The sequence below is a fragment of the Cupressus sempervirens genome, chromosome 11 (assembly GCF_028749045.1).
Source record: "Cupressus sempervirens isolate cs-2001-9-10 chromosome 11, ASM2874904v1, whole genome shotgun sequence".
NCBI classification, from domain to species: domain Eukaryota; kingdom Viridiplantae; phylum Streptophyta; class Pinopsida; order Cupressales; family Cupressaceae; genus Cupressus; species Cupressus sempervirens.
Genome location: NC_143128.1, coordinates 199,466,069 through 199,487,231, shown reverse-complemented (window position 1 = coordinate 199,487,231; position 21,163 = coordinate 199,466,069). Strand labels below are relative to the sequence as shown.

Here is a 21,163-nt window from a genome sequence, read left to right as displayed (position 1 = left end):
AAAGCAACTTGTTGAGGCAATTTCGAAGCAAACCCTATTCTCGAAAAGAGGTATTTTATCATTTTTTCGTAAATTTATTCAGTAAAAGTTCATATTTGTTAGAAGCATGGATATGTCAGTAGTGCACAATGTTGAGAACAAGGACAGACCTAAGTTGAAAGTTGTTTCCTAAAACCTATAGAAGGAAACCCTAACTCAGCATTATTCATTACTCTAAACAATGTAGTATATTTGAAAAATATAGGAAGTTATCTTAATAGTAAATTTGAATCTATCGGGAGTGAATACATGAACAAGGATATGGAATTAGTTTTCAATCACGATTTGACTGTGAATCCCAGATTTGAACACTTGAAAGAACTAGACCTATTCAAATATCATTTCTACCATGAATCAGACATATATGAGTGAACACAAATCATATTAAGCAAAATACATGATGGGAAACTATGGATGCAAGATAGTGTAGTTTATATTTTTCCTGACCTTATTCATGAGTTAACTAGTCTTGGTAAACAAGGCAATGTACTTATAGGTGAGAAAATGGTTAAGAAGAAAGTTGAGAGTTATACCAAAGTAGTATATAATGGAAAAGCCATGGTGATTGGCACCATTAAGCAAGATGATGTAAGATTTCTTAGCAAAATTATTTCCTACTTTGTATGTGAAAGTTCAAAGATTGAAGAATTGTTAGTCAGATTCATCTATGCAACATATAAGGTATGTATTGAGAAGGAACAAGTTAACCTTAGTGAAATTCTGAGAATGCAACAACTTGAGAACCTAGAAAAGATCAAGAGGACTAAGAATGGTGTGTTTAGATTTTAGTCACTAATCAATCACATATTATTTCATGTGCTTAAAAGATTTCCATATTTATCAGTCACAAAGATAATGAGCAGTGATAGGTGTACAATGGAGAAGATTACAGATGTATGTAGAAGACATCCTATAGATCAGACATTAGATAGTGGAAACCTAATAATAAAGACATTTCATAATAAAATGAGACAGAGATTAAGAATTATGCCTGCAATTGTAGATAGATTTAAAGATGACATTTGTGTTATGCTTGATACAGATTATACTTATATTCAAGCAGTAAAACCTCAAGAAACATTTCTTGATCCCTTAGGTTATGAATTAAATGATGATACAACCGTCGGATACATTGATTTAGTGTTGAAATCAAAGAAGGACAAAGTTGAATACAGATTTGGAACATATGATGAGATTACCCAATCAGCTCATCAAGCATCCTTGGAGAAGGCTTCTCACAAGAAAATAGAAACTATTATGAAGAAAGCTTTATCAGAAGTCGGTATGACTAAGAGTGAGTCTAAGGCAGTCAGGCAAACCATGAAGCAAGATATATTAAATGTGCAACCTTTGTCAGTATCTATTGCAAATACATCTTCGGAATAGAGCATTCTGTATGCATCAGTATCAGATGTGCAACCAAGTGAACCAAAAAGAAAATCTAAGAGATTAGTGGAAGTTATGACCACAAAGACTAAAAGGGTCAAGCAACAAGTCACTGGACCAAGCAAGAGACAAAAGACATTGTTGAGAATTGTCGAGTCTAGCGATGAAGAAGAAGAAGAAGAAGTCAAGCAAGCAAAGAAGGTGACAACGTCAAAGCAATCAGCAGGAAAAGCTTAGCAACCCTAGAAGCTGAAGATAGAAAAGATATACTCAACTATTGCTATTGAGGGAAACTTTGTTCAGATGAACAAATTTTATGATTTGTACAACAATTTTGAGAAAGATCAAATTGATATCTCTACTGTGAGATACATTATAGCTAATAATTTAAAATTGAAGGATATTGAGGGCATAGTAAACCAAAAAGTCTATGATAGACTTATTGAGAAGCAGGCACCAGCAAGAGAAGAAGATTTATACCTTCGGAAGTCAATACTAAGAACTATTTGCAAGATTGATGACAAAGAAGAGATTAAGAGATTATTGAATAATCTTGCACCTTATTTGAGAAATAAAGTGAGATCATTTTTGTTTATAGTGGGTGAGAAGGATAAGTTAAGAAGTGAGACTGCAGCAACAGTAAGTCAAATGTTGATAGAATCTAAGGCAACATCTTCACCAGCACCCAGAACCTCAGAAGTGTCAACAAGCGGTGACACTATGCAGATAAATCAGACCAATGTTACCATTAACATTGATGATACTAATCCATTTTAAGGTTCTGAACAGAATGAACCTAATATCGAGGATATTGAAGACAAGCTAAGGCAAATTGAAGAGGAGAAGAGATTACTAGAAGAAAAGAAGAGGAAAATAGAAGAGGCCAAGCAGAAATTACTTGAGGATGAGATAAAATGAAAAGAAGAGGAGGAAAAGAAAAGAGCAGTAGAAGAAGAAATGAGAAAGAAAACATAAGAAGATGAGAAAAGAGATTGAAAGAGGAAGAGGAGAGAGAAAATGAAAGTAAAGAAAGAGAAAAAAAAGAAGAAGAGGAGAGAAGAATCAAAGAGGTAGCCAAGAAGTAAAGGGAGGATGACACTAAACCTTCTAGTTCATCTACTCTACTTTCACTTGCTAGCCTACCAACTAATGATGATGATCAAACTGATTTGATCTCATCCCTGTCAAAACTCATTCAGAAGAACAGAACAGTGAAGTGCTTTTAGAAAACCTTGATGGACGTTACTGATAGACTATATAGTACTCTGGCAGTGCAGCACACAAAGGCAAATCCAAAACAGAAGGCACAGGTAGTGCTAAAGTCATTTGATGAGGAATTTACCAATTTGTTAAGTGTTGTAGAAGAAAAGGCACAAATTTCACATGATGCTAATTTGTTTAGCACCATTTGTCAAAATATTAAAAATGATTTGATAAGTCTTAATACTTGTATCAAGGAACTTCGGAAGTGTCAGCAAGATGGTAAGATATTGTACATTAAGTGTACTCTATCATATAAACTGACTAAAGACATTGACAGTTAGATTGGAGGAAAGATGAGTGAGCTAGAGACTCTATCCAACCAAATACAGCATCCATCTTGTAAGATTGATGATTTTGAAGGACAAGTGGCTAGTATTCACAATGATATCCGGAAATTGGAACTTCGAAAGGAACAGATTTTGAAGAGAGTATTAGATTTCAGAGAGTCTACTACTCTAAAAGTATCTTTTGTTAAGAAACAATTGGAGGAGCCAAGGACACTTATTCTAACTTTTTGTATTCAAACCTAAATGCAATTGAGATTGCATCATATGCCTTATGTGCAATTCTCACCTTTGTTGAATCTACCAAATAAACATAGAGTAAAGGTATGGATAATCTTAAGGCAAAGATGATTTCATGAAGATTCTATTAGATTAAGGTAGGAGGATAGCATTTTTGATAGCAGATGGACACTTTCTGGACATTTTTTACCTTTGTCATTGATGTCAAAGGGGGAGAAATACAATGTGAAAATTGTAAAACAGGTAAAGAGGGGAAAATAATATTGTAAAGTATCTTGTAAGGGGGAGCTTATGTAAGATGGAAAAATTGTAATAGATGTAATGTGAACGTATTGTTTATCTTAATTTTCTGATACTTAGCCAATTTTCCCTATTTTTGTTGCCATCAATGCCAAAGGGGGTGATTGTTGACAATTGGCTAATGGAAATATGTAATTGTTGTTATTTATGGCAACACATGATGTACATGATTACAGAAAACCTCAAAAGTAAAGATACTTAGCTTTTGGTACTAAGAAAATTGTCCAAGTATGAATTTGATATACAGCAATGTATTGTTTAGTTTGTAACTTGTTGTTAACATCATATTATGACTAGCAAAGTTAGATGGAGATTGTATACATGTTGATGATGACGTATATAACCTCAAAAGTCGATAAAGATTGTACGAAATAGAGGTATTCGTGTTGTAAGTGAAATAGGATAGTAGAATTGAAGGAAAGGATTATTTTGTTTACAAAATAATTACTGTCCAATTAGGGTTGACACCCTAGATGTTTACTCTAAGTTGGAAAAGTATATTATGGTCTTAGCCGACCTAGTAACAATTTGTGAAAAGGCATGGTATTTATGCAAAGGACATCTTGCGATGAAAAGTATAATTGTGTAGTTGTGATGTTGAGCAATTGTATGCGAACTTTTGTGAAAGCGATATATGGGAAGTTTGTGAAGCTATTTTGTGATCCAAGATCGAGCTAAAGATTAGAGATCAATCGAGAAAGAAGTTACAGTACCTATATTCTAAAAGTTTGATTACTTGTTTGGGCAGTGAGCTCTTCTTGTAATTGGAAGTGCATGTTTGGACAGTGGGCTCATCTCGCATCTACTGTGCTACAACTCCTAACAGGGTTGGAATCTCCTAACAGGGACTCCTTATACTGAATTTTCTCATTGACTCCTAACAGGGTCCATCCTCTAACAAGGAGCTTATATATCAATATATTATCTAGTGGGTATCATCCCCACCGGGGTTTTCCCTTGGCTAGGGTTTCCCTAGTTAACAAAAATGGTGTTATGAGTTATCTTTGTGCATGGTTACTATTATTGTTTAGCATTACTTTGTTATGTATGGTTTAAGTAAGAAATAATATCTAGTTGGCAACTAAAGTTTGTAGATTACTTATTCAACCCTCTCCCCCCCCCCCCCCCCCTTCAGTAATCCCTATTTCTAACAAAACATATGCTCAGAAGTTAGTGTTATATATATATATATATATATATATATATATATATATATATATATATATATATATATATATATATATATATATATATATATATATATATATATAAAATTGTTGTCACTATAATATTGCAATATTTCCATTCTTAAACACGTCATCATTATAATTCTTGTGCATTCTGATATATTAAAGATATTGATTGCATATTAGATGACCATCGTCAATAATGCATTATCAAGTGGTGACGATGAACATAAGACAAATTACTATCGGTTGCTACTAACTGTCACTAGTAATTGTTAATCTGATTACACCCTTTGTGTTATTGGATGGCATCCTTTGACATGGGTTATATTATCAAGTTTAACTATAAGTCATGAACAAGTGCTAATGTATATGTATATTGAGGCATGACCACATAGGTCATGCCCCTACTTGGTTGTGTTTCAATATGTATATATATTAGTTCATTTTGTATCTACAGATCATATCAATCAAAGTGGCATACATATCTCATATCAGAATAGGATACTACTACAATAAGAACATAAAGAATAAAGAGTCTAGCATTATATAAGGAAGACACCACTATGTTAAATCGTAGAAATCAAACTGAAACTAATTGGTAAGTCTCCACCAACTAAGATCTATTTAAATTTACAACATCAACCGCTCAAAATTAATCCTAAACTTATAGCCGACACTGATTTCTATTAAGGTGTTGTTGATAAGGCAATAGTGAACTTATCCTTGACACCAATTTCTTAAAGGTGTTTCATCAAGCTACCAAAATTAGTTGGATACTTTTCACATTATAATGAGTATATATAAGATTGCATACAATTTCCCTCTCCATTGAATAAGATTGTAATCAAAACGTTCCAAGGTCAATGCACTTATTGTCACATCTCACTTGTCGACTTTCCTAGTTGCTTATGTGACAATCGGATCAACTTTGAACTATCAACTTTTGTTTAAAACATTGATTAAGGAAACTAGCATTGATTATCTAATTTTGTGATTAAAATGTGATGCATTAATTTATATGATTAATGATTAATTTGATGTATAGATGCATGTTCATGGGGATGTCGCATTTCACTTCTTATATGATGATGTTATTTTGGTTCATGATATGATGTCCATGATTATGTTAATGTTTTGTTTTGGTTATCTAGTTATATTATCATGTGGCTACTGACTCGTTTATTGTTGCGAGTGTCTAAGTGCTTGTAGGATTGTCAACACGATGGTGTGATCGAGGGAAAGAAGGCTAGCTACTCAAAAGCAAATGATCATATCTTCTAAGTGGCTTGCACACACCACACAACTAATGTTTTGTTTCAAATCATGTCATTTTGATGGTTGATAGATGTTGCCATACTTGAATGATGTGTGCATGTGACAGATTTTGACTTTAGGATACTTTAAATATTTTCCTACTCTGAACCACATCACAAATAAATATAGATAAGATAAGAGATCCATAAGATAATATAAATGTCCAACAAGAGACCACAAAATGGGTCTATGAGATTGGGAGCTTACAGCCAAAAAGATAGCACCAAACGGTGTTGACAAAAGAGAAAGCACAAACCTAAAATAGAAGATGAAGAAGAGAGCAGGACAACAATGAATGAGATGGATAGGGTCGGCCAAGAGCTATGTTTTTTTGCTGAGTGCTACGGGAGGAGTGTCGTAGTTGAAGAGCAACACTATGGGTTTCACTAATTCGGAGTGGCCAGTATCAAGGAAACTATATGATCGCTTCGTACCCCAGGCAAGAGGTAAGGGCGAGAAGAAGGTCGTGATAAGTTGTATCTAGGTCTGACCCATGGGGGAAGATAGCTACAAAGTGTGGTCACAAAGTTGTATGGATTCACAAAGATAGAGTGCAAGGCAACATTGACCTATGTACCTGAAGAAGTCTGAGCAGGATCTACACTCTCTAAACAAACAATAGAATCTCCCTCTGATCTCGTAGTATATGGAGCATCTAAAAAGGAAATGGGTCTTAGATTCTATCTCTACCATGGTACAAAGTCTACAAACCCGATCCTCTCTACCAATATGGTGGTCAATCTGAATCCGAAGTCTATGATAGCCCACCCTCAAGAAGCCAAGGGAGATACGTAAGGCATGGCTCCATTATCTATGTAAGTAGTTCTGGCGCAACATGATCCTAGCTCAAATATCCAAGAAGTGTTTGGCATAGAATGTCATCCTCGAGCGTAAACCCCCCGGAGGATCAACCCATGTTCGAATAATATAATGTGTAGATGTCCAATCTGACATATCTGTTCAACTCTTACCAAGAGGGAACGAGGTGAGCTGGAGCGTCCAATGATAACTGGTAGGGAGGGAGACAGTTGATGTCTATCTCAACCAATCTCAATAGGATAGTAGCCTGAGTGTACCAACAACGGGCCCTAAAGGCGGGATCAAAGTTTGTAATAGCAATTGAAGAGCAGTATGCCAAGTGAGGGTATCTGTGTCGATCTTTCGCAAAGGCTGCAAAGGCATGAAGGTGGTGGAGGAACTAAATCAGGTCAAAAATGGCCGCCAATCTTAAAGGGTGGGCACCAAACTCAGCCAAAATAACATTGTAGAGAAGATGTGAATTAAATATCACATAGTTAATGGTAATTGTTAAGAAGATGTAAAAGAGTTAAGCAAGAGTGTATATTTTAGAGGCACTTGCCAATGCATTCAACTATCTTTTAAACTTCACTTAATCTTATGTTTATTTGTCTATATATTTCCAAGCCTATTAACACCAAAGAATTTTTACACTAGTCTTCTTGCACAAGCAAAAGGTAGACTTGGGTCAGGTAAATATTTTGGGGGTTTCTCCTATTAAAACAATTGTGGGTTGAGAATATGGATGTCAGCAATTGGAAGGAGGAAGTTTTTTGGGAGGATGAACGAAGAAGAGATTGGCAACTATGATATCTTGACAAGTTCCTCTATTTTCTTAGCATTTGAAGTCTTGCATTCACAATGTAAACGTTTTTGCTTACATTTGTTGTTTTTCAATTGGAAATTTTTCTCTCCTAGCCATTGGTTCCTAGTTCCTAATCATCGTGATGTGCTAGCCGTCATTGTTTCTCTTCTTCTAGTTCCTAGCCGCCACTGGTTCCTGCTTGTGCTCGGCTCTGGTGTCTGGAGTCGTGCGTTGTGGTGTCATGTGCTTCCCAATCGTGTCGTGTCATGCTTCCTTTTGTGTCGTGTCGTGCTTGTCGTGGATCCAACCTCCTTTGGAACCGTCAATCATGTGCAGAGTTGCAAACTATTTTGTTGTCATGTTTGAAGGAGATAGTTGTGAATTTCTTCCACAAAGATCTCCAAAATCCCCTGTAAACACTTGCATTTACAAAACATGGAAGCATGGATTAACAACATTGCTGAAGATGTCGGGAGCTTTGATGCTATAATGCCATGAGCAGAGATATAGAAGTCTGATCTTAGCCACTGACTGGAACTAGATTGTTTGTTTCTCTCCTCTTGTGTGTTTCTTAGGTGTCTTCCACAAGGACGAAGTTTCCAACAATGGGTGCAAGTTGTGTTAGTAGGTTGCATGTGAACTATTTGACACATTGTCTAAACCACGTTGAACATCATCCAACTAGGGTTTGCCATTGTGACAATGAGTTGCATGCAAATCGTTTGATAGAATGTCAGACCTTTGTTCATCTAATATGAATCCCCAACCTAACTAAGTCATATTCTACCAACTACTTGACTACATGACAAAAGTTGAGACTGACAAAGTAGCCATGAAAGACGTTGTTGCAACATCCTCGCTCTCTTAGGCTCTATAATCAGTTGAAAGAGGTTGAATCTAAGAATCAAACTCTTTGTGATATTGTGCAGTCCTTTCACGAGTTAGTTAATGATTTGAAACAACACATTTACAACTCTCTCACAAGAATATGGATGGATTTGAAAGAGCAACTTAACATCGGCCTACAACAAAACCCAAATTTATCGAACAAGCTCAATACAACTATTTCGGACATTACTGACCTCAAAATTAAACAAACAATCCAATACAATGCAAATGATGGACATCCATGATTTGAAGTTGAAACAAGAGGAACTGGATAAAAAACAATGCTCCCCACAGACCAAAACAAAACAACAGCTGAAATCATGGGCATTTATTTGCAGCAACCCCATTTCTTCCTCTCCTCCTTGTACTGATCTCTCCAGCATAACGAAGATAGTCCACACTAAGATAGCAAATGAAAGGGTCAAGTGTGCCCGTGAGCTAAACTTGAGGGTTCGTGGTCTCCCTCTTTCGTGCCCCAAGCCTCTTGCAATAGGCCACTCCTTCCTTAAAGACCAACTGAATTTCACTGACATCTCACTTGATTGCACCTGGATTGGGCATGACAATACCCTCTTTATCAAGTTTCTTTCACTTGTTCATCGCCTTCGAGCTCTTAGGGCAAAGAGGAAACTCTTCTCTCTCCCCATCAAGATTTATCTTGATTAGGATCTCACTAGATCGCAAGTGACAAAACTTAAGGAGGCTTGGGCTCTGGTTGTGGCTACTCCACAGGAAGGTAAATGGGCAGTGATCAAAAATCTCAACACTATGATTCGAGGCACTTTCCCTGCTAGTTGGGAATCAAGGTCAAAATAAGTCCTCAAGGCTAAAGGCTACAGACTTTTCCTAGGTGGTAGCACTTTTACCACTTTTACCACTCTTCCTTTCTCTTCTCCTCTCTCTTTCTTTCTTTCTTTGAGCTTGTATCCCTACTCCTTGTCGAGGTTGTTCTTCTTCACTTCTTGTTTGTGTTCTTGCTCTTTTGTGGACACCATTTGGTGTCCTCTTGTTTGTGCTTTCTTGGTTGTAAGTTCTCAATCCCATAGACCTATGTTGGTCTTTCGTTGGACATTAATAGATTTATTTTAACTTATCTACTATTAAACGTGGTTGAATATTTTTGAACATTACATATATTATATGTTTGTGTATTACGAAGAGCTAGTTGTGTGAACAAATGAGTTACATTTTCCACTTCATCAACTGTCAAAACTGTGGACGTAGATTGTTGAGTTTACTTTCCTTTAAATCATAGCTTTGAATGCATAAATACCCTATTTGGACAGAGCATTCCATTACTTGATTCATTGTACTACTTAATCTGCTACCTTCATATCCAAGTGTCTAAAGGCATAACTTCTTTCTTGTGCAATTAAACTAGAAATCTAGAAAATGAATTGGAAATCTATCACCATTCATTGGTATTGTTAATAGTTGTATGGTCATAACAATGTCAAATGCTCCATTTATAAGAAGCGAATGACCATTTGTGTTTTAAAACAAGTTTAAGGACTTGGAACTCCATATAGATCATTGGACAACAACCTGCAACTATCTTGGACCATCGTTGTTTTCCAGGCACAGTTACTTAGCTACGTAAGTTATGCTAAGAGACCTTCCTATCAACTCATTCGTGTCTACCAATGCTAAGAGACCTTTCTTGAACTAGCAAATAGGGTTTTGGTCTAAAACTCCAACAGGCTAATCACATCCATTGCACGCAATCTCCCTATTGTAGAAACTTTATCTCTACGTCGTATTTTACCCGAACCTTTTCTATGACAATCAATTGCATTGAAGGAATGTCTTCATCAAATTTTGATCTATAGCCAATTAGGGATAGAATACTATGGAAATGTACAGTTGTTTTAATAATTTCAATAGCACAATTGTGAAGATACTTTAGGGTACTACTATGGAAAAACAATACAATGGAAATGTATAGTTGCTTATTAATTTCAATAGCACACATGTGAAGTTGTTTGATTATGTTATTACTGTGGAAAAGGCAATACTATGAAATGTGCATTTAATTGTGTTAGTGTAAATAATTAATTAGTATTACACTTAAGTTTACTTAAGTTAATGCATTATCATATAGACACCTAGGTGTATGCATAGTCATATGAGTTGTCTAGTTGACAACACATGAGTTTGCATATTCATCTGAGTTGTAATGTTGACAACACAGTTGTTTGCACTCCAATTGAGCACATGCTGTCTACTATATCTCTTCGTGAGATACACCTATGTAAACTTATCTTCTCATCATCGCACAAACTCTTGTGCTCAATGGAGGATAATCCACTCTTGGTGGACATATGCTTACTTGTGATGCTTATGTCTTTGCTAACTCCCAATCATTCTAGTTGGCTTTATATATAGGCACTTCTAGTGTGTATTCATCCAATCATCTAATATACATTATCATTTTGATCATTATTGAGATTCTCATTTGATCATCATTAGTCTCTCTTGTGCTATCTATTGAGCTTTTTGATCTTGGTGTTGAATTATTGCCTTAGGCAAATTCTTACATGATATCAGAGCTATATCAAATTCTTACAAATTGAATAATATCTATAGGTGATTTTAATGTGTAAAGTGTGAGTAAGGTACAACATGTGTCGAAGTTGATTAAAAGACTTGAATAGATAGGTTTTGTTTCCAACAGTTTAATCCTCTTACAAATTTGCAACCTACACAAATAAAATCATTGAGTGGTAAAATGAGACAATAGTTGAAACTAGTAATAAGTACAATTGATGAAAACCTTCAAGCATGAGTGAAGATTCAATTCTCATACAAGTTTCTCGCTATATGATGCAATTCTAATAATAATCGATTGATGTGTGATGCTTCTTGTTGATTACCCAACATTTCCAAGTTTCACTGATGGATACTTTTCTCTAAGTTGTTATAGAAAGGTTAGTGTCTTATTCTAATTAGTAAAGTTGCTTCTCTTAGTTGTATTGTAATGTTGGTTACATGCTAGATTCTTCAAGATGTTATTCCTAATTTGTCTTGAGCATTTAAAATTAAACCTTCATGGGATGTGTGCAAATGGATACATTTTGTTTTTGTCTCTCTACCACCAATACTATTAAAATGGACTCGTTATATGCTTTGTTTCTTTTATTAGCTAAATCTAGATTTTAAAATGGTTGCCTGAGTTTTTTTATTTGACGTGTATATATGTTGTACTTTACTTTTTTGGATGAGTAGGTATGTTAAGATTTCATTCTTACATATGGGTAGATGTGCTATGATTTCTTTTATGTTTTTTCCCTATCACATTCTATGTTTAGGCTACTTAGACATATGTGAAAAGTAATATGTTACACGACCTGCACCGAATCCATATGATCCTCTCGTTTCGAGAAACTAAGTTTCTCGTGCCAAGGTCGAGGTGTTGTTCGTGTCAAGAAGGACCCAAGGGAGCTAAACACTCTGTAATTGGTGTGGTAAAAGTGCCTGGGCCACAATCCTCTCTCAAATAGTAGATGGACGATGTTTGATGGCTTTGGAGATTGAATCTTACAAAACAAATTTTTGAAGCATCTTGTTAACTCTTCAATGATTGTGTTGTAATTAGGTAAACGAATAATGTATCTTTAATGATCTTAATGTAATTGTTAAACATGCATTTTGATGGATGTATGATGTGTAGATCAGTCTCTCGACAATGTATTGCATTTGCTTTGTGAAGGTAACAAATTGTTAATCCTATGGTTAACGAAATGGTTTTGACTTTTCAACTAGAGTTTTCTCTTGATTTTTCCACATTTCAAGCATTTGTATGATGTGGCATTTATTGACTAGGACATGATTCTTACACTAATACACCAAAGGAGCTAAACTTCGAAACTCCAAACCTTAAATGGCCTTTGGATTTATGATCTTTACAACCATCGATCACAAGATAACCTTCAATGCAATCAAACCTCCCCATTAATTGTGAACCAACTAACAAGCATAAAGAAATATAGAGCAATGAACAAGAAAATTGTGAAAATTTAGACTATCATTTACCTCTCCCTTATTTCTTTGCAGAGTTGTGCATACTATGTTGTTTGGATAAAGCAGACAAAGTTCAAACAAAAAAGTTCAACACTATACAAATCTAAGAATCGTGAGTGTTGTTTCCATAAACAAACAAGAAGTACAAAACTAGACAAATCTAAGAACTATTTGCCATTTTTGCTTCCCTCCACCATCTTCACAACATGACATGTTTTATGAGATCACCTTTGACACACTAATATTGTGCAACAAGAGCTTCTTGAGACTTAAGTTACATCTTGAGAAGCAACAATCTTGATGAGCAACTAACGTAGTATTAGCCTAAGGAAGATATGACAGGAATTGGATATGTGGAAGGTGAATATTCTAAGGAACTAGAAATTCCATGCAAGGGTGTGCAATTACCTTATTTTCATGACAGAGCCCCCCTTTCCATTCAAGATCGTCTTTGACTTGCAATGAATTATATTAAAGGATACTAGCATTGATCTCTGCAAATAACTCTAGAGGGCAACCTCTAGACATATTAAAATGGATTTCAATCAAGGTTGCACAGGGATGGGGGTAGTTGAGCATCTCAATTTTTTAATATAAATTTAATATTTTATAGTTGCACCGATACGAGGACAGGGACCTAAAAAAATTTATAAAATTTAATATTTTCGAAAAAAAAATTAAACAATAAGTTGTGACAATGAGTATTCTAAACAAGAAGAGTAATAAAGTATCATTTTCAGTTTCAAATTTTCAAAATGTTTGTAATAATAAAATATGCTAAATGTTAAGATGTATAACAAAAAAGATAAACTTGAAACACAAACAAGAAAATCATAAATCATATAACAATGACATATTATGAATGAAACACTTCTAAATATAGTACTAAAGTTTCAAACTTTATACATTTTGTATTAAACTTAATAAATAACAAGCTGGTATGCAAACAAAAACTGTTAACAAAACTAAAAATCTTTATGTTCTTTACCTATAACACTTTCCACTGAATACTCAGTGAGTATCCAATACTTTGCCTAATACTTGAGCCCATGTACTATTACCTCGTATGCATCCCAGTGATATGGGTGCAAGTACCCGTGCAAAATGGATTTCAATATAAGAAAGGAAAAGAAATTCGTGCAAGAATGATTGAAGAAGGAAAAAACATACACGGATTTTTGAAACATGAATTATTATTTAACCTTTTAAGACGGAGAAAACCTTTAATTAATTTGTCAACCACGTTTCTTCAACCAATTTCTTGCCAACGTCTTCAATAAAAGTCTACAAAACAGATTCAACTCAACAAGTCACTGTCATAGCAGGTAATGTTAATCTTGCCAACGTAGATGATCATCAACAAACAATAAGAGGACTGAAATACATTTTTAGTTGAGAAATAATTTCTTACAAATTAATCTGCAAATGTGACTGAAGAATTGAGCTATATTATACGAACATGTTTTGATTGTTATGGTTACCATGTATTTCTTCTACCGAAGCAGAGGTTAGAATCATCTTCATCAAAACATCCTCGTATAGTTCAACTCTCCAAACGAGTTTTTCAGAAATTATTTCTCCATTAAAAATGGGACAGAATTATTCTTGAGACTGGGTAGAAGAAGATGACATATATACCATAGTTGAATAGACCTCTAAAACCATCTCAACAATAACATAATTGTCCCATGCTACAAGAGATGGTTTTGCATCCCAAAACTTTAACATGACTTTGTTTTTTACCAAAACTTTGTATCAGTAGAACTAGTGGACTGGAATTCGATAATCATTATGCACTACTAATGTTTTTAACTGCACCACGAGACAGCATTCTTGGTATTAAGTAAAACTTAAGCTTTTCTTCGCATTTGTATAACTAATGCAATGAAATAATACCGATCAGTATGAACTAGAAACCCGTTCAAAAAGATGCAAAGTTGATGTCGTTAGACCTCCATTACAATTGGCAAGGCCTATATAACCATGCTACTTCAAAAACAAAACAAAATCGCCTTTGCCTAAAGCATTCAGCTATCAGATACAATTCGAAGTGTACAGCCATCTCCATGCCACACCATAATAGTTAAGGCATGTTTATATTACCATACTCCATATAGCATATCTCATGAATAACTCGGCAAAACCAAAAGATACAATTTTATACTGAAATAGGAAAAAATCAATGGAAAAAAAAAAGTGCTAAAGAAATCAAAGGAAAAAAAAATAGACCAGCCCAAAAAACCAATTTATTACCAAAAAAAATTGTCATTAAAATCAATTCGTTATTTAGAAATTAAATTTGATTTGACCAATTTTATCATAAACACATGAATGGGCAGAAAAGGAAAAACAATTATTCACAAATTGCCATTATTTTTTGAAAGATTTCTACTCTTACGCGCTACAGTGATAGGGGTACGTATAATGGTCTATATTTTACTAAGTTACCGTATTTGCTCCAGAAATTTGAAGTCAATATGTAATCATTTCAAATTCGCATTTTCACTGGCAAATTCCCTGTGGATTCGAATTTTCAAACCCTCGTCAACTTTTAAGGAATTTCGATCGAATTTTGGCAAATGATAAATGAGTCCAGGCAAAATGTGTTCGAGTGAATTTGGAGAAACGCCCACAAAGAATAAAGAAATATATATATATATCAAACTTTTCACCGTTTTAATGAAGTGTTCTATTTATTTTTTTGCTTAGTTTCGACCTAAAAGGACGCCATTTCAATATTTTATCAATTACGCTTGGGCTTCGTTATAATGTTTATGCTTGGACTTCGTTATCTCGACATTGCGCTTCCATTTTCTTCCGTATTGGTTTGTGCAGCGATTGCTTTCAGTCTTTCAAAGCGGTTGCATTCTGTCTGGATTGTGTCTCTCATTTTACAAGAGGCTCTGCTTGCGGGAAGCTGTTCGCAGCAACTGCATTCAAACACCAGTGTATCTGCTCTATACTTTTTGGGAGGTTGTTCGACCACCAGCATTCAAACACCATTCCCTTCGCCAGGGTTCGAACAAAGCGTATTGGAGGTATTTTATTAGTTTTTTAATTGATTTTAAGTTTTCTTGCTGTGTGTTTTTGTTTTTGTTTGTTTTGCAGTTTTACAAAACAAAATGATTTGTTTAGGTTTATTTTCTTGAATTTTTTCTCATTGTTGCAACTTGTTTCGTTTGTTTGTGAATTTTTTCATGGCTACAAGTGCTTCTATAGCCAGAGTGCTAGCTAAAACCGTCTTTCCAAATCACATTGTAAACAGATACATTTAGAAACAAAAGCAATCCACTCCCAACAAACCCCACCTGCAGAGGGTCATCCATTATTGTGTCCTCAAAAACAGAACTAAGACTCTATACATAGACAATGGCACACAACGTTCATAAAGGTTAATCCCAAGTAGAGCATTTAGGATATTAAGATTTACAAAAATGTACATTTTGATAGCATATGTAGATATAGCCCTTCCTTTATAAATAAAATACTATACGATATAAAAGTTTATCCGATTAATTAGTTTTTCCTTTCAAACATTTTGCCCCTCCTTCGAAACCCCTCTGCAGGGAAATAACGCATTAGAATTATCTTAGCCTTTTAGTATTAGCCCAATGTAGAATATTTCCTTTACCTAACTTGACTATTGTGCCGCTGCGCGTGCTTTCACTGGCCAACCATCTATCTTACATTAAATAAATATTATAGGATCAGAATCATATGTGAATATCAATGTACAAACACATGGGCAAGATGCAAAAGTTGAAGTTGGAGAGGGTTTTGTTTGATATTGGGAAAAGTCTAGGCTAACAATGCCATAATTAGTACAGGTGCCAGGGCACTCCACATCCACTTTTCGACTACTGCATTGAATGTTCTTCCCATCCTCAATTCTTTCATTACAGAATGTTCATAAACATTAGCTGGAGAGCAGGAGAGCTAGCAAGGATGTAGTTTTTGGAGGAAGCTTGTATACTGTATTTTTAGTTTTTATGATAAACTTGCAAGATAGTTTAGTGTCATTTGATTTTCACAATCTATTAGCAATATCAAAGTTTTTCTGGAATTTGATTGTGTCAAAAAAATTTAGCATCAACGTTTCAGATCACACACAGTGATCCATCATCAGGATAAAGAGCCAGAGAATAGAAAAAATAAGTGTGATCCTGGCTCTTCATCCTGATGATGGATCAGTGTGTGATCCGAAACATTGATGCTAAAAAATTTTGACAAAATCAAATTCCAGAAAAACTTTGATACTGCATGATAGTGTTTGGGGGAAGCTTGTATTGTGTATCTTTAACTTTTATTATATATCTCCATTACTCATGCACGCTTCTAGGTGTCTATAGTATATCTCCATTAATTTTAATAATATATTAATGATAGTTCTTTATGTTCTCAAGTTCTAGTGTTCTTCATTTTCTCAAGTCATAGGATATGTAAGTGTTTCCAAATTGTAATAATATACACTCAAAATTGAAAAATATATAAATCAAATAGAAAAACAAAGGTACATTTACTTTTATTAGGACAAAGTTAAATGCCCTGATTTTTCTTGCAACCTGGTGAGAAATGTGATAGCAGAAATTAGATGTTAAGAGATCTGTCCAAATTGTACTAATATACACTCAAAATTCAACAATATATAAATTAAATAGAAAAACAAAGGTACATTTACTTTTATTAGGAAAAATTAAAAAAATCGGAATAGAAATACGTATTCCAATTGCATCTGTTTAGGTGGAATAGTAAATGCTCATTTTTGGAGCAAAATTGAAATACATATTTCAATTTTATTCCTATTCTAATTTCAATTTGATGCATCCAAACAGAGAATCCAAAATTTTAAGAATATACATATACCTATTCCACTTGTATTCCCGTTGCCATACGAACGCTTAAGAAATTAAAATAAGTATGTCTTGATATAGCTGAAAATAAGTATGTCTTGATATAGCTGTGTTACTATTATGCCATTTCTACAAGTATCTTTGGAAAGAAGTTGTAACCGAGTTATTAGATTCCATTTTCCAACATCTTGAGGCTCCTTCGAAACCCCTCTCGAGGCAAATAACGGATCAAATTCATCTTACCCTATTAGCCCAATGTAGAATGTTTACTTTGCCTGACGTAATTAATGGGCGTACTAACTACATCTTACATGAACGCAACTACTATGCCAAATATCTATCTTACATTAAGTATGGTAGGATCAGAATAATGAGTGAATATCACTGTAGGAAAGCATGGGCAAGTTGCAAATGTAGAAGTTGGAGAGGGTTTGTTTGATATTGGGAAAAGTCTAGGCTGACAATCATATCTAGAAAGCCGCCCACGCCTTTTTTTTCTTCAACCCATGAAATCAAAACGCAGAATATAGAAGAGCTTGCGAAGGCAACCATGTCATTACTAGTACAGGTGCCGGGGCACTCTTCCAACAACCCGCCAGCTTCCAATGCAATCACTACCATCATGCATCAGCTCAAACCTTTTACCAATACTCATCATTTCCTACCTCAAATAACACACTATAAATATGAAAATTTCTGCCTTTTCTGTACCTTGAATGATATACTTACGTTGCAAATTACAACAGAGACTGAAGTAGCAAGCGCCCTCATCAATCATGAGAAACTTAATATCTACTTTGATCGACATTCTGACAACATAAATTTAAGAGAATCATAGCATTAAATTGACAGATAATCAAACATACATTCCGATTCCTTATCATTTTTCATTTTTCCCAAAACAATTAATATAGTAAATTGTCTCACTCGTGTAACAAAAGGTTAATTTCGGTCAGTAGAACATAACCGTGGCCTCAATTATATGCCTTGCGTCGCTAAAATCAATAAAAACAAGAATTTTGCTGATATTTCTTTAAGAAATCCTCTCAAAGTAAAGAAAAATGCTACAGGAAACAATTAACAAGAGGTCATATAGTTTCAAGACGCTGTCACATGGGTTGAAATATTTCCTCTCTATATAACCCTTCGGCAGCAAGAATGGAAAAACTTGATTAATTATTATCAAGGACAAAAAAACCACAGCATACCAAAAATGAAAACCCATTACTATTCCTACAACTTTATTTCTGGTAACGAGAGAAAACAGGGGCACATACAAATTCAGAATACCGAAATGTTATACTATAAAGTATGGCTCACATCCCGAATATGAATCAACATTTTTCCTTGCCTGTGCAACCGTCATAGTCAAAGACTCAACACGTCAAACACAAATCATAGCAATGGCGAAAAGTCTTAGACGGAGCCTTGGCACTAACAAGAACTCTATATTCCAAAACAAAAATTGCAAACCACGACCTGAATTAAAAGAATCCTTTCCAAAACTTCATTTATCCAAATATTAATACGTTTAACTCTCATTATTTATGTTAAACTCTCATTATTTTGTCACAATCGTAAAAACTAATTCTTTAAGCCAAGCTATCTATGGTATTTGTCAAACTTACTGATCCATATTTTATGAGTAGTAGCTTCACAGGAAACCAAGTAGCACTCGCTGCAACATTTATGAAAGAATAAGAATCGTAGACATAACAAATCTCTTCGATAATTCAACTTAAACAGCTAGTATTTATCATTTGAGCAAAATGATCAGAATGAATTTATCGCTTAAGAATGAATGAGTATAAAATGTTCTATTCATTCTCATAAAAAAAAGGATCTTGTAAACCACAAATCATTCAAGATATATAGATCAATGAATTTGATTAAAAAATTACACAACTGAATTCTAATATTGCCACTTAATCATAAATCAGTTATATTTAAAATAAAGATAATTGCACAAGCAATGCCACTTCAATGTACAAGACCTAACTTCTATAGACATTGGCGGAAACATTAAACTTGTGATGATATATTTAACTTACTAAAGGTTACTATTCTCCGGTGCTTACTGTAACAAACTCTCGAAAGCCAAAGAGGGAAATTCTTTCAATTTAAGTAACATTTCAATCATTAGGATAGCAGCTTTTCATTGTTTCAGTTGAATGACTAATTTGGAGACCCTACATATAGAAAAAGCAGCAATTCACAATAAAAACTTTCTTAAACTTACATTTGAGACACTTCAGAATTATGAGAAATATATTTTCTTAGGCAAAGAACGTTAAACTTAGATTGATGATTGTTAGAAAAAAATATATAAAATTATAATAAATATTTTTTTCATTCAATTTTATATTTTTTAAGAGATTATAATAAATTTTTAATACATGATAGTGTCTAAAAACAATTATTCTGAAGAGAATATGCTTTAAAATGTGAATACAGAATATTCATATAATTATAAATTATCATTTAATTATTTGTATGATAGACTATTTAAAATATTTTTTAGACTGAACAGAACATGATCTAAAATGTTGAACAAGAACATGATCTAAAATGTTGAACAAAAAATTCATATGATTAACATTTTCTTATTCATAATCCAATCTATTTTTCTTTTAAACAACAAATAACATTGTACTCTTCTTGTATTGAAAGATTCTCTTTCAGCTTACAAGAACTACAAAGTTGGATTATCATCTCTCAAAAGTATACTCACCGAATAATACTGAATATTTTCCTCCTATTGTAAGTGGTGCATTTAAGCAGTCCATAAATTATTTATTTTTATCTTTAACTATATAAAATCTAAAATCTGATATTAAGAACATGCAGTATCTGTATTTTTCAGTATGTGTTGTCATTTTTCTTACATGTTTTTAACTTCTTCTTTTTTTTTGAGATTTCTAGAGTAAAATAGTTGTATTGAATCAAAAACAGAGTCTTCAGGTTATCGGAGGCCCTAACCCTAATCATTTCGTTGAAGAGTTTACTGGGCGTAAAAATTGAACTTATAATCCAAACCCTAGACTTTCCAACTCTATGTCCTTCCATAGTTACTGATTAAGCAAACCACGAGTTCAAACTTTTCAAGACAAATATTTCACGCAAAAAGAAATTTTTTATGTGAAATAAAGCGCATTTGAACTAAATTTCGAAATCGATACTCAAAGCAGACAAGTAATTCGTCGAAAGCTCGTTTAGCTTTAAAAAGACAATTGAGAAAGGGGAAAAAGGCGGTGAAGAAGAAAGCAGATAATATTTACCGCCATTATCCTATAAACGAGAACGAATACAGAGAATAAGAAGTAAACGCATCTCTTCTTTTGTGAAGTCGAAAGCAAGCCCTGCCGCCCTCCAAAATGCTAGTTTGCGCCTGCATAAAACTGACCAGTTCTTTATATGGGAATACATATAGGTACATCCTTTCGGGTCAATGATTTTGAATTGAAAAATCTACCTAGGGTTTGTTTAGAGATGGTAGGAGGCGCAAGGGTTTTCGGGGGCATGTTCTCATTTAAAATTAGCTTTTTTTTGTTACGGAAAGAGATTAAGGAGGTGCAATGGTTTAGCTGATAGCAATTTATGATTTATTTGACATTTTAAAGATAAAAAGAACAAAGAAAAAAGGAATAACAATAAAGCAAAAACTAAAAATGATTCATAAATAATATAAAATATGATTTGCCTCCTCTTTGGAAACAATTTATGCCTCTGTCTTAAAAATGGTAACTTGAACTATCACCTATTAGTAACTCATAACTCATTTAAAAT

The 21,163-nt window shown here is 34.0% G+C and overlaps 1 long non-coding RNA gene across 1 annotated transcript; it reads right to left on the bottom strand.

The window, feature by feature from the left end:
* Nucleotides 1-13,354: 13,354 nt before the first annotated feature.
* Nucleotides 13,355-20,956, bottom strand: LOC149528873 (uncharacterized). Its single transcript, XR_016358800.1, has 2 exons — nucleotides 20,656-20,956; nucleotides 13,355-13,811 (listed from the first exon to the last, which is right to left on the bottom strand). It is a non-coding gene; the product is annotated as an uncharacterized LOC149528873 (long non-coding RNA).
* Nucleotides 20,957-21,163: the final 207 nt, after the last annotated feature.